This window comes from Homarus americanus, unplaced genomic scaffold, assembly GCF_018991925.1.
Source record: "Homarus americanus isolate GMGI-L3 unplaced genomic scaffold, GMGI_Hamer_2.0 scaffold46273, whole genome shotgun sequence".
NCBI lineage: Eukaryota > Metazoa > Arthropoda > Malacostraca > Decapoda > Nephropidae > Homarus > Homarus americanus.
In genome coordinates this window covers 433,374-446,604 of record NW_024725430.1, presented here as the reverse complement: position 1 = coordinate 446,604, position 13,231 = coordinate 433,374, and the positions used below count along the sequence as shown (strand labels likewise).

The 13,231-nt window shown below is 42.5% G+C and overlaps 1 long non-coding RNA gene across 1 annotated transcript; it reads left to right on the top strand.

Annotated features, from left to right (window-relative positions):
- The first annotated feature begins 2,014 nt into the window (after positions 1-2,014).
- On the top strand, positions 2,015-5,513 carry LOC121864851. The gene is made up of 2 exons (XR_006088677.1): positions 2,015-2,395; positions 5,289-5,513. It is a non-coding gene; the product is annotated as an uncharacterized LOC121864851 (long non-coding RNA).
- The last annotated feature ends 7,718 nt before the right edge of the window (positions 5,514-13,231 follow it).

Here is a 13,231-nt window from a genome sequence, read left to right as displayed (position 1 = left end):
AAATTATAATAGAAAATATACAATGGAAAAGCTAGGTGTATACAGTAAATATTGCTCTTCTACCATTTAACACAATCACTTAAAAATTCTCCTCGTGTTGAAGTGTCTTATAAAAACGACTCATTATTGGTTCAGATAGAAAAAAAAATTAAACTGACATAAAAAATATTTATTGTCTTAAAAGTTGAACTAGTTAGGATTACATTCCATCGGTTCGTACAGTCGTTCCACCTTAGGTTAACTGGGGTATGGACGCGACCGTAATGTGACTGGTACGTTAAATATCCTCAAGCTCTTGGTCTACCGCTCCCTTGGGTAATATGTGAATACGCGACGAGTCTATACATAAACAGATTAATTGGTCGAAAATCTTATTAGAACCAATAATAACATTTGGGGGCCATCGGGACTGTGTGTATTATAAAGATTTAGTTCCATGTGACCAGCCAGCCAGAGGTACAGTAACACACGTCTGCCCGTAAAGAAAGTTGATGGAAAACCTTTACAGCGTCAAGTTACTAACACATAATCCTATCTCCTTGAACCTGTTGAGGAAAATACTGATATTCCAGAGAGTAACAGCACCCTGGCCTGACACTTTCATTAACTTACAGAATTATTCTCAACAGAGGAACACAACGCAATTATTAATTCCCAACAAATCAAGTTCGAGACGTGAATAAATACTCGAAATACATTTATGTTAGTTATCAAATTAATAAATAACAATTATGCTTGTTATTCATGCTAAATAGTTTTGTGTGATAATACAAAACTATTTAGCATTGTGTGAGTTGTCCTTTATCTTGCTATAACCTTCATTACCCCTAATAAACGTAGAGACAGCAAACAAACACATTCCGAAGGCAGTAAAACCTATATACATTAAAGCATATAAATTACAAACACATTATCGATTTAATTACATACGTTTTCTGATAAAATATTATTAAGTAATATTTTAAGAGAGCGTTGTTTATGTTTCTTTAAATTATCTCTCTGTGATGACCAGCGTGTGGGCGTGGCAGCGGCAGTCCTGGCGGTGCTGATGGCCATCGCCACCGGACACCAAGAAAGCGGACAAGAACTCCCTGTAGTGAGAAGGGATGTGGCTGATTTACCTGACGGGGGTGGAGGAGTAACTGATGGAGGAGGAGGGGGATCTGGTGGCGAAGGATCTGGTAGTGGAGGAGGATTCGGAGAAGGATTTGGTGGTGGAGTAGGATCTGGTGGAGGAGGATCTGGTGGTGGAGGAGGATTTGGTGGTGGAGGAGGATCTGGTGGCGAAGGATCTGGTAGTGGAGGAGGATTCGGAGAAGGATCTGGTGGTGGAGTAGGATCTGGTGGAGGAGGATCTGGTGGTGGAGGAGGATCTGGTGGTGGAGGATCTGGAGTGAAGGATCTGGTAGTGGAGGAGGATTCGGAGAAGGATCTGGTGGTGGGAGGATCTGGTGGAGGAGGATCTGGTGGTGGAGGAGGATCTGAGGTGAGGATCTGGTAGTGAGGATCTGGAAGGATCTGGTGGTGGAGGAGGATCTGGTGGTGGAGGAGGATCTGGTGGTGAAGGATCTAGTGGTGAAGGATCTGGTGGTGGTGGGATCTGTGGTGAAGGAACTGATGGTGGTGAAGGATCTGGTGGTGAAGGATCTGGTAGTGGAGAGGATCTGGTGGTGGTGGAGGAGGATCTGGTGGTGGAGGAGGATCTGGTGGTGGTGGAGGATCTGATGGCGAAGGATCTGGTAGTGGAGGAGGATTCGGAGAAGGATCTGGTGGTGGAATTGGACCCGGTGGAGGAGGATTTGGTGGTGGAGGAGGATCTGGTGGTGGAGGAGGATCTGGTGGCGAAGGGTCTGGTAGTGGAGGAGGATTCGGAGAAGGATCTGGTGGTGGAATGGGACCCGGTGGAGGAGGATTTGGGGGTGGAGGAGGATCTGGTGGTGGTGGAGGATCAAGCAAAGGAGGTGGATTTGGAGGTGGATTTGGAGGTGGATACGGAGGAGGATCTGGAGGAAAAGGAAGTGGAGGAGGAGGAGGATCAGGAGGTGGAGGAGGATCAGGAGGAAACGGAAGAGTCGTAATGCCAGGTAAACCAATCTGGAAAAAATTCTTCCCGGGATTTGGTCTTGGAAAAGGATCAGCATTCGGTAGTGGAGGAGGATCTGGTAATGGTAGTGGTCAAGGATCAGCATTAACAGATGGAGATAAGGAACCTATGCCAGAAACAGGTGGGGCAGGTGAGGTGCAGCCGGGTAAAGTCTTTATTGAAACAGAAGCTGATGCTAGTTCTAGTGCATCGGTATCGAATGCTGAAGCAGAGCCTGTAGAGGAAATGTGAACCAGTCTACAGATAACTTAATGTACTCTGTGGTGGTCCTGACACTATTATGGTTGAGAGGTAAAGCTTCTGTTTCTTGTAGATTTCTTAGAGCTTTCTGTGTACCTTAATGATATAGTTATTATATAGCAGAGCGGATAACTGGCACAATCAAACAAATGATCATACAAGCGTGAAATTTGGTATGAACATTCATTATGGATCACTTATCAAATCTATCCGATTGGACATTCAAAATTCCAAGATGACAGCCATTTTCCAAGATGGCTGCTAAATTTGCCTAACCGAAAACATTTTTTACATATAATGACTTATCATTAGGCAATCTGTGCCCATAAGGTGTCTGTTCTGTTTTAAAACATGCTGGAACAAATTATGATTTCTGTTGGAGCGCTCAGATATGTCTTTTATGCATAAAGCAACGGTTCTACACATACTTTAAAACACTGAAGAAACATGTTTATATCTTGCTCAGATCCTTGGGACATATTGTTATTAGAATTCTTTCGTATTTACAGCTGGTGGCATGTGCAGCCACAGAGAGCTGTGCAAGTGAGACAAAAGTTGATACATTTACATCACTGTCCACAGTCTTTCTTACAAGAACACTTGGTCAGTTCTTGACAGCTCGCTGTTGTTGGTGGAAGGTCTGTCCAGTGTATTTGCCACATATCTCCTTTCTTTTTCCAGCCCCAGTTAGCAGGACTTGGAATGTCTGGTTGGGTTACTGTTGCCTGACCCCAAATCATTCCACCTTGATAGGCTGCACGCTTTACATGTTCCTTTAGAGCAGACTGTGTTGGTGGAATTGCATTATATGATCTCTGTTTGCAAGCAAATAAATCACTGTCATACATCACCACCACAAACCTTTCCAAGACACGGAGGTCTTCTTCACTAACTGATGTAGGACACTGACTGTGTTTGGTGAAGGTACTGGAGACCTCCTTAAACACATTCCAATTTGTCATGCAGTCTTTTTACCTTAACCACGGAAGGCTGACACAACATTACAACCATTGAGTATATGGAAAAATGTGATTCCAGTGGCTTTTTCAGGCCCTATGGTTACAACTAACTCATAAACAGGAATCCATCCTGTATAAGCCCCTTGACCAAAAGAAATCCATATTTCTTCAACACCAATTTCTCCTACTGATGTGAACACCGATACAACTATGACAATAATATCTGTGTTATTGGCTTTTATGAGAACTCTTTTACTGCCTTCCAATCCAGATTGTCTTGTATGAACAAAGAGGCGAGTATCTGACTCTTCATGGGAGCATAGAGTCAACTCTTCCAGAGGCTTATCATGGTTGTTAATGGCATCTTCTCCCTTTGTTACAATAATTGTGCATGGTGACATAATTTCACACACCTTTGCTTGTACGGTAAGACTAAGTCTGACAGTCTAAAAATTGTTCGATTAGAACCTTTACAGGCTGTGTTTGTCTCATTGATGTATGTCACCAGTTCAGAGAAAGCCAGTGCATATGCATCTTTTTTGTCAAGGTTCTTTGTGTTTTCTCATATTCCTTCGCACTAAGGTAAGCTCTTTCTCTATAGTACAGTGCAGCTAAGAAAGCAGGGTGATATTTTATCTCTTGTGCCACTACATCTGCACCAAGTTTAACAAGAAGTCTTTTGTCACTGAGTGTCTTTGCACATGCAATAATTCTATCATTGAGTTGCATTGTCATTGCTTGTCTGAGAAAACTCTCTGTTACTGGCTTGTCACACAAAAATCATTCTGTTGTGGTTTTTGTGTCTCTTGGCTTTCATGGTACCTTACTCCTGCAACCTTCATCACCGTCAACTACAGATGTGGTTGCTCTTTTTGGGGTTCTTTGCAACATTGTGTTGTTAAACCTAAGTTTACAGCTCTCATGATATTTTACATAAGTTTCCTAAATGTCTCTTCAATACCATCGCCATCATCTAGTCTTTCCATATCAAGCCTTAATGGAAGGGCATTGATTGAGTTGAAAAGAGGAATATTCTTGGCTAATTTGCTGTAGCCATCTTCCTCTCTTCCAGTAGGGTTAGTCTTTGGAGATGAAAGTTTTTCCTTCTTATCATCTTGACACAGGCAGCACTTGGCCCAGTTTGTTTTCCTTTCAGGATTACTTTTAGGACCAATATTCATCACCATTGTGGTACAGAGCCGAGGGTTTATCCTTTTACCACTCTGTATTATATGTACTTTCCTGTATGGGACACAACCAGGTTCAAGCAAATGTTTGCTCTACACCTAGCCCGATCGTTCATCTAGTATCATTTAAGTCCCGTGCGATCTGTACACCATCCACATAACTTTAGCCCATTATCCTTGGTTCGGCTCTCCAGCGCTGGCATATCCTGTCAATGCAGGTGCGGCTACCTATCCTTACTTGGGGATGATTAGGTAACATTTGGGACACAGGAGCAGTGTTGTCACCAGTGTGCCCTGGTAGTACATTGACATTCACTCTTTATAAACTTGTTTCCTTTGAATGCTATTTATTTCAGAGTTTTCAACACAAAATTCAGAGTCCACATGCTCAAAAAACATGGTAATCAACACTGACATCACCACACTTGATTAACACAATAATTTTTATGGCAAAAGGGAAATCTGACATTCACATTTGTTGACCATCTTGGAATTTTGAATGTCCAATCAGATGGATTTGATAATTAACCAAAAAAAGAATCTTCATACTAATTTTCATACTTGTATCACCATTTGCATGATTCCCTCAAAAATTGACACTTAGCCGCTCCGCTAACAGTATAATTTTCTGTAGTTATCCTCCATCACCTACGACAACATTGGAAACATTAACGTCTTTAGTAAAACTTGAAATATATTTGATCCTGAATTTATACATTTAGCTATTTTACTCTGTCATTATTTTCAACCAATTTATTAGAGAATCTTACGAACTGACGTTGTTTAATCTTTCCCCAGGTGTATGCCAATTAATACCTGCAACGACGCTACACTTCACAACACACCCTCAGCTGACCACGGCCAACGGTCACCTCAACTCTCCTCCATCACAAAAAGATTATATATTTTATTAATTATTTAATTGCTATCGTCTTATTTCTGTATTTACTTAAAATGTGTGAAAATAGTATAAAAAATATTTCTTTGTAAATTATCCTACAATTCAATAAATTGTATTCTTCATTTACAAATTTTGCTCGTACCGTTTATATTCACTTATGTCTGTATGTATGTAATAATAATAATAATAATAATAATAATAATAATAATAATAATAAACGGTTTATTGAAAAAGTTCTGCAGCCCGAAGGCTGAAAATATACATTGGACATAAATGACTTATTACATACATTGGTGGTTTAACAAAAGCCTTCATTAGAGAAAGGTAAAGGAACATACAGTGAACATACAGATTAATGTTTTCAGTGAGGTCAAGATCTTGTGCGCTGAGGTGTTGAACAGCAGACACGTGTGTAGTAACTCCTCAAAGATGGTGTTATGAGGGCATCACGTGTGTAATGGTTCTCATGGTGTTATGAGGTGCTGACGTGGTGTATGGTTCTCACAGGTGGTGTTAGAGTGCATTGGTGTATTAATTCCCTCACAGATGGTGTTATGAGGGCCTGATGGATTCCCTCACAGATGGTGCATAGGGGCATCACGTGGTGTAGTAACTCCCTCACAGATGGTGTTATGAGGGGCATCACGTGGTGTAGTAGTTCCCTCACAGGTGGTGTTATGAGGGGCCTGACGTGGTGTAGTAATTCCCTCACAGATGGTGTTATGAGGGGCCTGATGTGGTGTAGTAATTCCCTCACAGATGGTGTTATGAGGGGCATCACATGATGCTGTAGCAACTCATTCACTACGTGGTGTTGTAGCCTCATGGGGACACCACGAGGTCTGGTGTCACAGGACCTCACTGGTGTGGTCGCAGACCTCCCTATCGTGGACGGATTAACACATAGCTGGTGTTGTTGAGTCTCAGGGGCAGTTATCACTGGGTACCTGGGACCTCACTGTGTGAAGGTTAGCTTGGGTATGACTCAGCTGTTACTGTCGAGTTGTTTTTCACTGACTTAAGCACTGTTCACCACTATTCAACACTGGTTCCATACCTTTCGTAAGTTAAATAGTAACTTCTGGCGAGAACTTGTTGAAATTCCGGTGGGGAGGAGGGTTCAGTGGAGGGAGTTGGTATGGGGCCAACATAACAGTTGTCGTGGTCAAGGATGCCTGCCTGCCTGCCTGCCTACATGTATGTATGTATGTATGTATGTATGTGTCATGTGAAGAAATACAAAGACGAAGATTTTTAGTGGAACAGATGATAAAACAAGGAGGATAAAAATATATATTAAAACGAGAAGTAAGAGAGAAGGAGGTACAGATATGGTAAATGATGGACATGATAAACACAAGAAGTATATTAAACTAGACGTAAAAGAACAGATGATAACAGACTATTGGTGCAGATGATATAGAGTGATCTATAGACCATGTTCTCAAGTGAGAGAGACATTGAAGAAGCCATTATAACATTAGTGTCTTGTGTTGAACTTTCTCTTAATGACATACGTGAATGTATTAAGATGAATTAACACAGAAGTTCTGGTTCCTCATTACCTAAACCATAAGGAGATAAAGATAGGAATGGATTATCTCTATATTGATATTTTCCTTGTCTCTCTCTCACCAGCATCAACACAACATATGGCTCTATCACCCAAATGTATCATCAAAACATCAACATTTCACCTTCTTTGGGATTATATGAGTCCAGGTCCTAATTAAAATAGAAATAAGACCATTTATGAGTTCATAACATATTAATGACTCAGAATAAAAACTTGTGGTCCGTGATTCTCTTTCTGGACTAGAATCGATTACCTCACCCCGTCCCGTCGTCTCTCAGGATATAGAGAGACAAATCCAGAATTGCCTCACAAGGGCGAAGACAGACGCCGTCCTTATCCACTTTATATAGATCACATCCCATATTGGCCTCCACAACCACGACTATGTAGACACCCTCGCAAAATCCGCCTGCACACTCCCTATCCCTGATGACGCTTCAACCATAAATACTGGTCGAGTCAAGACGCTCTCAGAAAACCGCTCTTTAAACTATAAACGAAGAACGAAGTGAACAACGAGGAGCCAATGTTAGTGTTCACCAATATGATAAACATTGTGACGTAAAATATAAATACGGCCGTAATAAATGTCTGACTCAGCTCAGTGATGCAGTTGCCGCCAGAATCAGACTTGGCTATAGGCCATTTTGGGAGCTCTTGAAAACCCTTCCGTTGCACTTAGTCATTGTCGAATTTGTGGCGAAAGTAGAAAATACAGCCTTCAACATTACATCGTACAATGCAGACTAATTCTCTCTTTGTTGCCACTTAACAGAACTTTGACGAACTCTGTAAATTCATCATAAACAACCAATGCCTCGGACACTGTTTTTTTTTTTTTTTTTACGGATTAGCCCCCCGGGCATAGGTCAATATCCCACATCGGGGCCTGGGGGCGAAATGTAATAATAATAATAATAATAATAATAATAATAATAATAATAATAATAATAATAATAATAATAATAATAATAATAATAATAATAATAAAATTACAAAAATTAAAAAAAAGACAAAAAGTGAGAAAAAATATATGTACTGTATGTTGTGTTGTCAATGGTAAGAGAAACAATTGAGACCCTGCAATTGTGTGTAAATGAGGCAGAAAGTCAGATCAGCAACCTGGGACTTGGTCACAATTTTCGTGATGCCATATGGCAGCAGGGTCTACCATTAGACAACACATTATGCTTCCAATTTCTTCCCAGGCGGTAGTACCTCCCTGTTTGGTAGCTGCCTACTACCTACTACCTGTATGTTGTGTTGTCAAAGTAAGAGAAACAATTGAGACCCTGCAATTGTGTGTACATGAGGCAGAAAGTCAGATCAGCAACTTGGTCACATATGGCAGCAGGGTCTACCATTAGACAATACAATATGCTTCCAATATCTTCCCAGGCGGTAGTACCTCCCTGTTGATAGGTACCGACTTACTTTTTTTTAATGGCCTCCAGGCTCCCCCAATAGCCATACTTTCGCCACCATTTTATTACCTTAATATGTACCTACAAACTTACTACCGTCATATCAAAAAAAAATTACCATATAAAATACCTGCTCTAGAAAACTACCACTTCACTCACTTGTCTTAGTCCACTTCTTGAGGTGCGAGTTCCACTGTCTCATTCAGTACACCCACAAGCAGTCAACTTGGGTTGCAGCTGCCCTACGAGGCTAGAGTCAGTGCAAATAATGACCTAAAAACTGAAAACTAAAAAACTTTTTGTCACTGCAAGTTTTTCTTCATATCCTGCATTTAATTCCGTTAGGTATTTATTTTCCCACCTGGCGACCCTTATTCTTAACCTAATATATATCTGGAGACAAAACTCATGAATATATATCAACAACATTATGTCGCCAAAGTTCCTTATTAGTGTTTTTTTAAGGGTCCCGAGTCGTTGTTTATATACATAGTCACGCCTGTTCCGTCCACCAGATCAACACACACACCTGCTTCAAGACCTTGGAAGCATTACCTGTGGTACCTTAAAGGGAACTGGTAGTTGGTTCTGATAGTCACTTTGAGGCCCAGCCTCACCACCATCACTTCCGGCCATTATGGTAAGTATCAAATATTATCTTATTTGAGAGGATCATATTTTGGTATTATTGTTATTATTATTATTATTATTATTATTATTATTATTATTATTATTATTATTATTATTATTTTTATTATCATTATTATTATTATTATTATTATTATTAGTAGTAGTAGTAGTAGTAGTAGTCGTAGTAGTAGTAGTAGTAGTAGTAAGAGCTGAAGGAAGTAAAGGATTGGAGAACCATATCTTATAAAAAACTAGTTGATTAATTTAGGGAGGAAGTGTCAGGTGACTACAGAAATTTATTACTTTTGGCAAATTTCTTAAGTTTTCGTTTTATTGAGATAGACAACTTATTTCAAGGCTGAGATTTTGAAAACTTATTTTGTGTGTGTGTGTGTGTGTGTGTGTGTGTGTGTGTGTGTGTGTGTGTGTGTGTGTGTGTGTGTAATCCTACTACAACTTTGCTGTCACTCCAAATTGAGTATGACGATCATCCAGTTTTAATACAATGACATAAATAATTAAGGATGTCACCTTCGTTGGTGAGCTCTGGGGTGACTCAAGAGGCTGATATGGGATCGGCAGGGCCGTCCACAGATGTTGCACGTGTGGAGGGCTACATCTAGTGCAGGAGGGACGGGCTGGGCCGGCAGCGTCTTTCCGGCGTTGGCGCTTGTCTGCCTCGGTTTGCAATCTGGCTAACTCGAGAGTATTGACACCTTCACGTGTGGTGCTCCTCCAAGTATAATGGTATGGAGGGATCGTCTCTCAGGTAAGGGGGTCGATTTGGCCCTTTTTCAGGTTTGTCTGAAGACTATCCTGAGACATTTTCCGTTGTCTGCCAGCGTTACATTTACCATTCATTAGGTGACTGTAAAGTAGCTGCTTTGGCAGTCTACTGTCGTTCATGCGGGTAACATGGCCAGTCCAGCATAGTTGTTCATGGATAATGGTAGCCTCGATGCCCCTACAGTTGGTATCAGCAAATACTGGCATTTGTTCTCTTGTCTTCCCAGCGAACTCGGAGGATCGAATGTAGGGTGGTGAAAGTTTTTAAGTGCCTTGAGGTGCCTCCTATATGTGACCCATGTCTTGCTGCCATACAGCTGGGTGAGGAGAACCACGCCTCAATACAATTGCAACTTTGTAGATAATTTCAGCTCCCTACAGCTGAGGACACGGGTACGGAGTCTGCCAAGGGCTTGAGATGCACTTCTAATCCGATGCCGAATCTCTTCATCGATGTCTGCGGTGGTGGACAGGTGAGAGCCAAAGTACTGGAAGTGGGTAACATTAGAGAGGGTAGAACCATTAAGCTGGATGTAAATACTCATCTGTGTAGGTATTCAGGATCTCCTGTAGGTTGCGTTCAGCGTGAGCATCGAGGGTGAGGTCGTCTGCATACTGTTCCTTCCTGGTGCCGTCTTATATTGAAAAGACACTTCATCAGTTACTGGATGTCCACCCCGCCGTATAAATTGGCACTGGCATGAGTAAGGAAAGCAGCCAAGAAAATGGAAAACAGAGTTGGCGCTGGTACACATACTTGTTTTACCCCTGTTTGCATAGGAAAGAACTTTGACTGGGTGCCATTGTGCAAGAGATGCCTCATAATTGCAATGAATTTTGGTGGGCAGACGAAACGACTGAGGGTCCGGCAGAGGGCTTCCCTCTTGACCGACCGATTCAAAGTCCTGAGTAAGGTCAATGAAGGCCATGCACATGTCGCGACGCTGTTCTCTGCACTTTTCCTGTATCTGGCGGGCAGCAAATATCTTGTCAGTGGTGTCACGTGATGGTCTAACCCCACATTGAGATTCTGGGAGGACTCGGGCGATAATCTCGCTACAGACAGCAGTGAGATCTCTCAGTTGTTGCGACAGTCTGACCAGCCTCCCTTATTCTTTTAAATATTGACGATCTTGGGGGGATTTCCTCCTTCTCCCATATATTCTCCAGGAGTGAGTGGGGATGGTTAATAAGCAGAGGTCCTCCTGCTTTATACACCTCGACTAGAATTCCATCAGGCCCTGAGACTTTGTTATTTGTCATCTGCTTGATGGCAGTAGCTACCTCATCCAGGGTGGAAGATAGCTGAGGTGGGTCAGCTCTGGGCGCTGAGGAACCTGCTAGGTAGTCAGGACATCCACATCGGTGTTTCGGTTGAGCAGCGAATGGTAGTGCTCTTTCCAGCACTGATGAATGCCTTCTTCGCCTATACTTAGGGAGTTGCCATTGGATGAGCGGAGGGGATCCGCGCAATGAGTCGTTGAACCATATACTGTGTTAGCGGAATTGAAAAATTCACGCATCTTGTGTTCATCTGCAATGTTTTGTATTTCACACACTATATTTTTCCACCATTTGTTCTGCGAAGTTTGTGATTGACCGTTGCTTTCTTCTCGTGGAAGGTATCAGCTTTGGTCCGAGATTTAGGGTTGTTCTGGCAGTCAGTGAGAGCAGCAGATTTACTATTGATGAGTACTTCGATTTTCGGGTCTTTTTCATCAAACCAATCCTGGGGTTTTCATTTGATCTGGCCAATCGTCTCTTTACAGGTTTTTGTGATAACAGCTTTGATGGGACAACATTCGGAACTCGGATTTTGGATGTTTGATGATGCGCTGTTTGTCAGCCCATTGTTGAGCTGCTCTCTGAAAGCATGTGCTGCTGCTAGATTCTCCAGTCGCTTAGTGTTAAAGCCACGTATGGCTCGGGTGATGAGGACATCTAGGCGATCTTTTTCTCAAGACAATGATGTAGTCAATGAGATGCCAGTGTTTGGCTCGTAGGTGTTGCTAAGAACCCTTGAACTTGTCGACCTGTCTAAACAAGGTGTTGGTGATAGTGAGGTTGTATTCAGCACACTTGCTGAGGAGAAATAGGGCGTTGGAATTGCACTTGCCTACTCCATTTGTCCCTATGGTTCCCTGCCATTTGTTAGCAGCTCTGCTAACTCTGGCACTGAAGTCACCTAGGAGCACAACCTTATCTTTTCTGGGGATAGATGTTCGCACTCTTTCAATACCAATGTAAAAGGCCTCCTTGATGTCACCCTCTGCATCCAGTATTACGGCATATGCACTGTTGAAGAAGGTATGACATGAGTGAATCAGTGGGATCGTTGATCCCAACAGGCTTTTCAGTTAGCCTATGTAGGATGGATTGGCGAACGGTAAAGCCAACGCCGTAAATGCGGTTCCTCTCCGAACCCATTCTGAGTCGACCTCGTCTGGGAGCCGGCACTCACTAATGTCGATGTTATACCTAGACAGCTCTTTTGCCACAAGGGCAGTTCTTCTTTCAGGATGCTCATTTGTGTCAGTATCCAGAAGGGTCCTGACATTCCATCCAGTGACGATACGAGGTTGATTATATATTTTTTTTTCCTTTGATCTGTGATTATGATGATTTTTCGGCGATATTAAGATGACCTTACTGGGTGCGGTTGCCCAGTCAGGTTGTTTTTTTTACGCAGGCTATGTTTAAGGCACCTTTTCTATCCCCTTCCCAATGTAGAGTGAGCAGATTGGCTCCTCGAAAGGGCTGCTCATTTGCACAGACAGAACCGGATTCACTGCCAACTCGATCCCATGCGCAGAATATTGACTAGAGAATCCCGGCAGTCATCTCTGCCTGTCCTCATCACCACTCGTCTGTCACCATAGGACTTTTGGGAATATAAGGGGTTTTGATGATGATGAGAAGTATGATGAAGTGGATAATTGCTGTGTGTGAGTTGATTTATGTGGTGAAGCAGGAGCGTTGGTTGCAACAACACATCTTGGCTCTCCCTATTCTTGATTCAGTGGTGCAAGTAGTTGCAGCGATAGGGGAGAGAAGAGTTGCAATGGACTGCCGATAGCCCAGTTTGTTAGGTTTTGCCTTAGTAGCCTGTCCATCATGTGTTGCCCTCGTCCACCAGTGTATTCTTTGGATTCCAATGTTGGTCACCTCTTCTGCCTACACCGTCGTTGGGGTCTTGCTGGAGCTCTGTAAGCATGTCTGCCTGTTGCGGGGCTCCACCGCAGATTTTTTGTTGGGGGTTTACTCCCGTAGCCTTATACCTCTCAAGGTTAATCTGCAAGGCAATGGGGTAGTGGTTGATAAGCGTCAGGACGTGTCTACATGCCAGTGAGCCTATGCATTGCCCCTTTGGGGCCCTCTGCTGCTCCGAGATCCCTTGCTGGTCTAGACTGGGCCCACGAAGTAC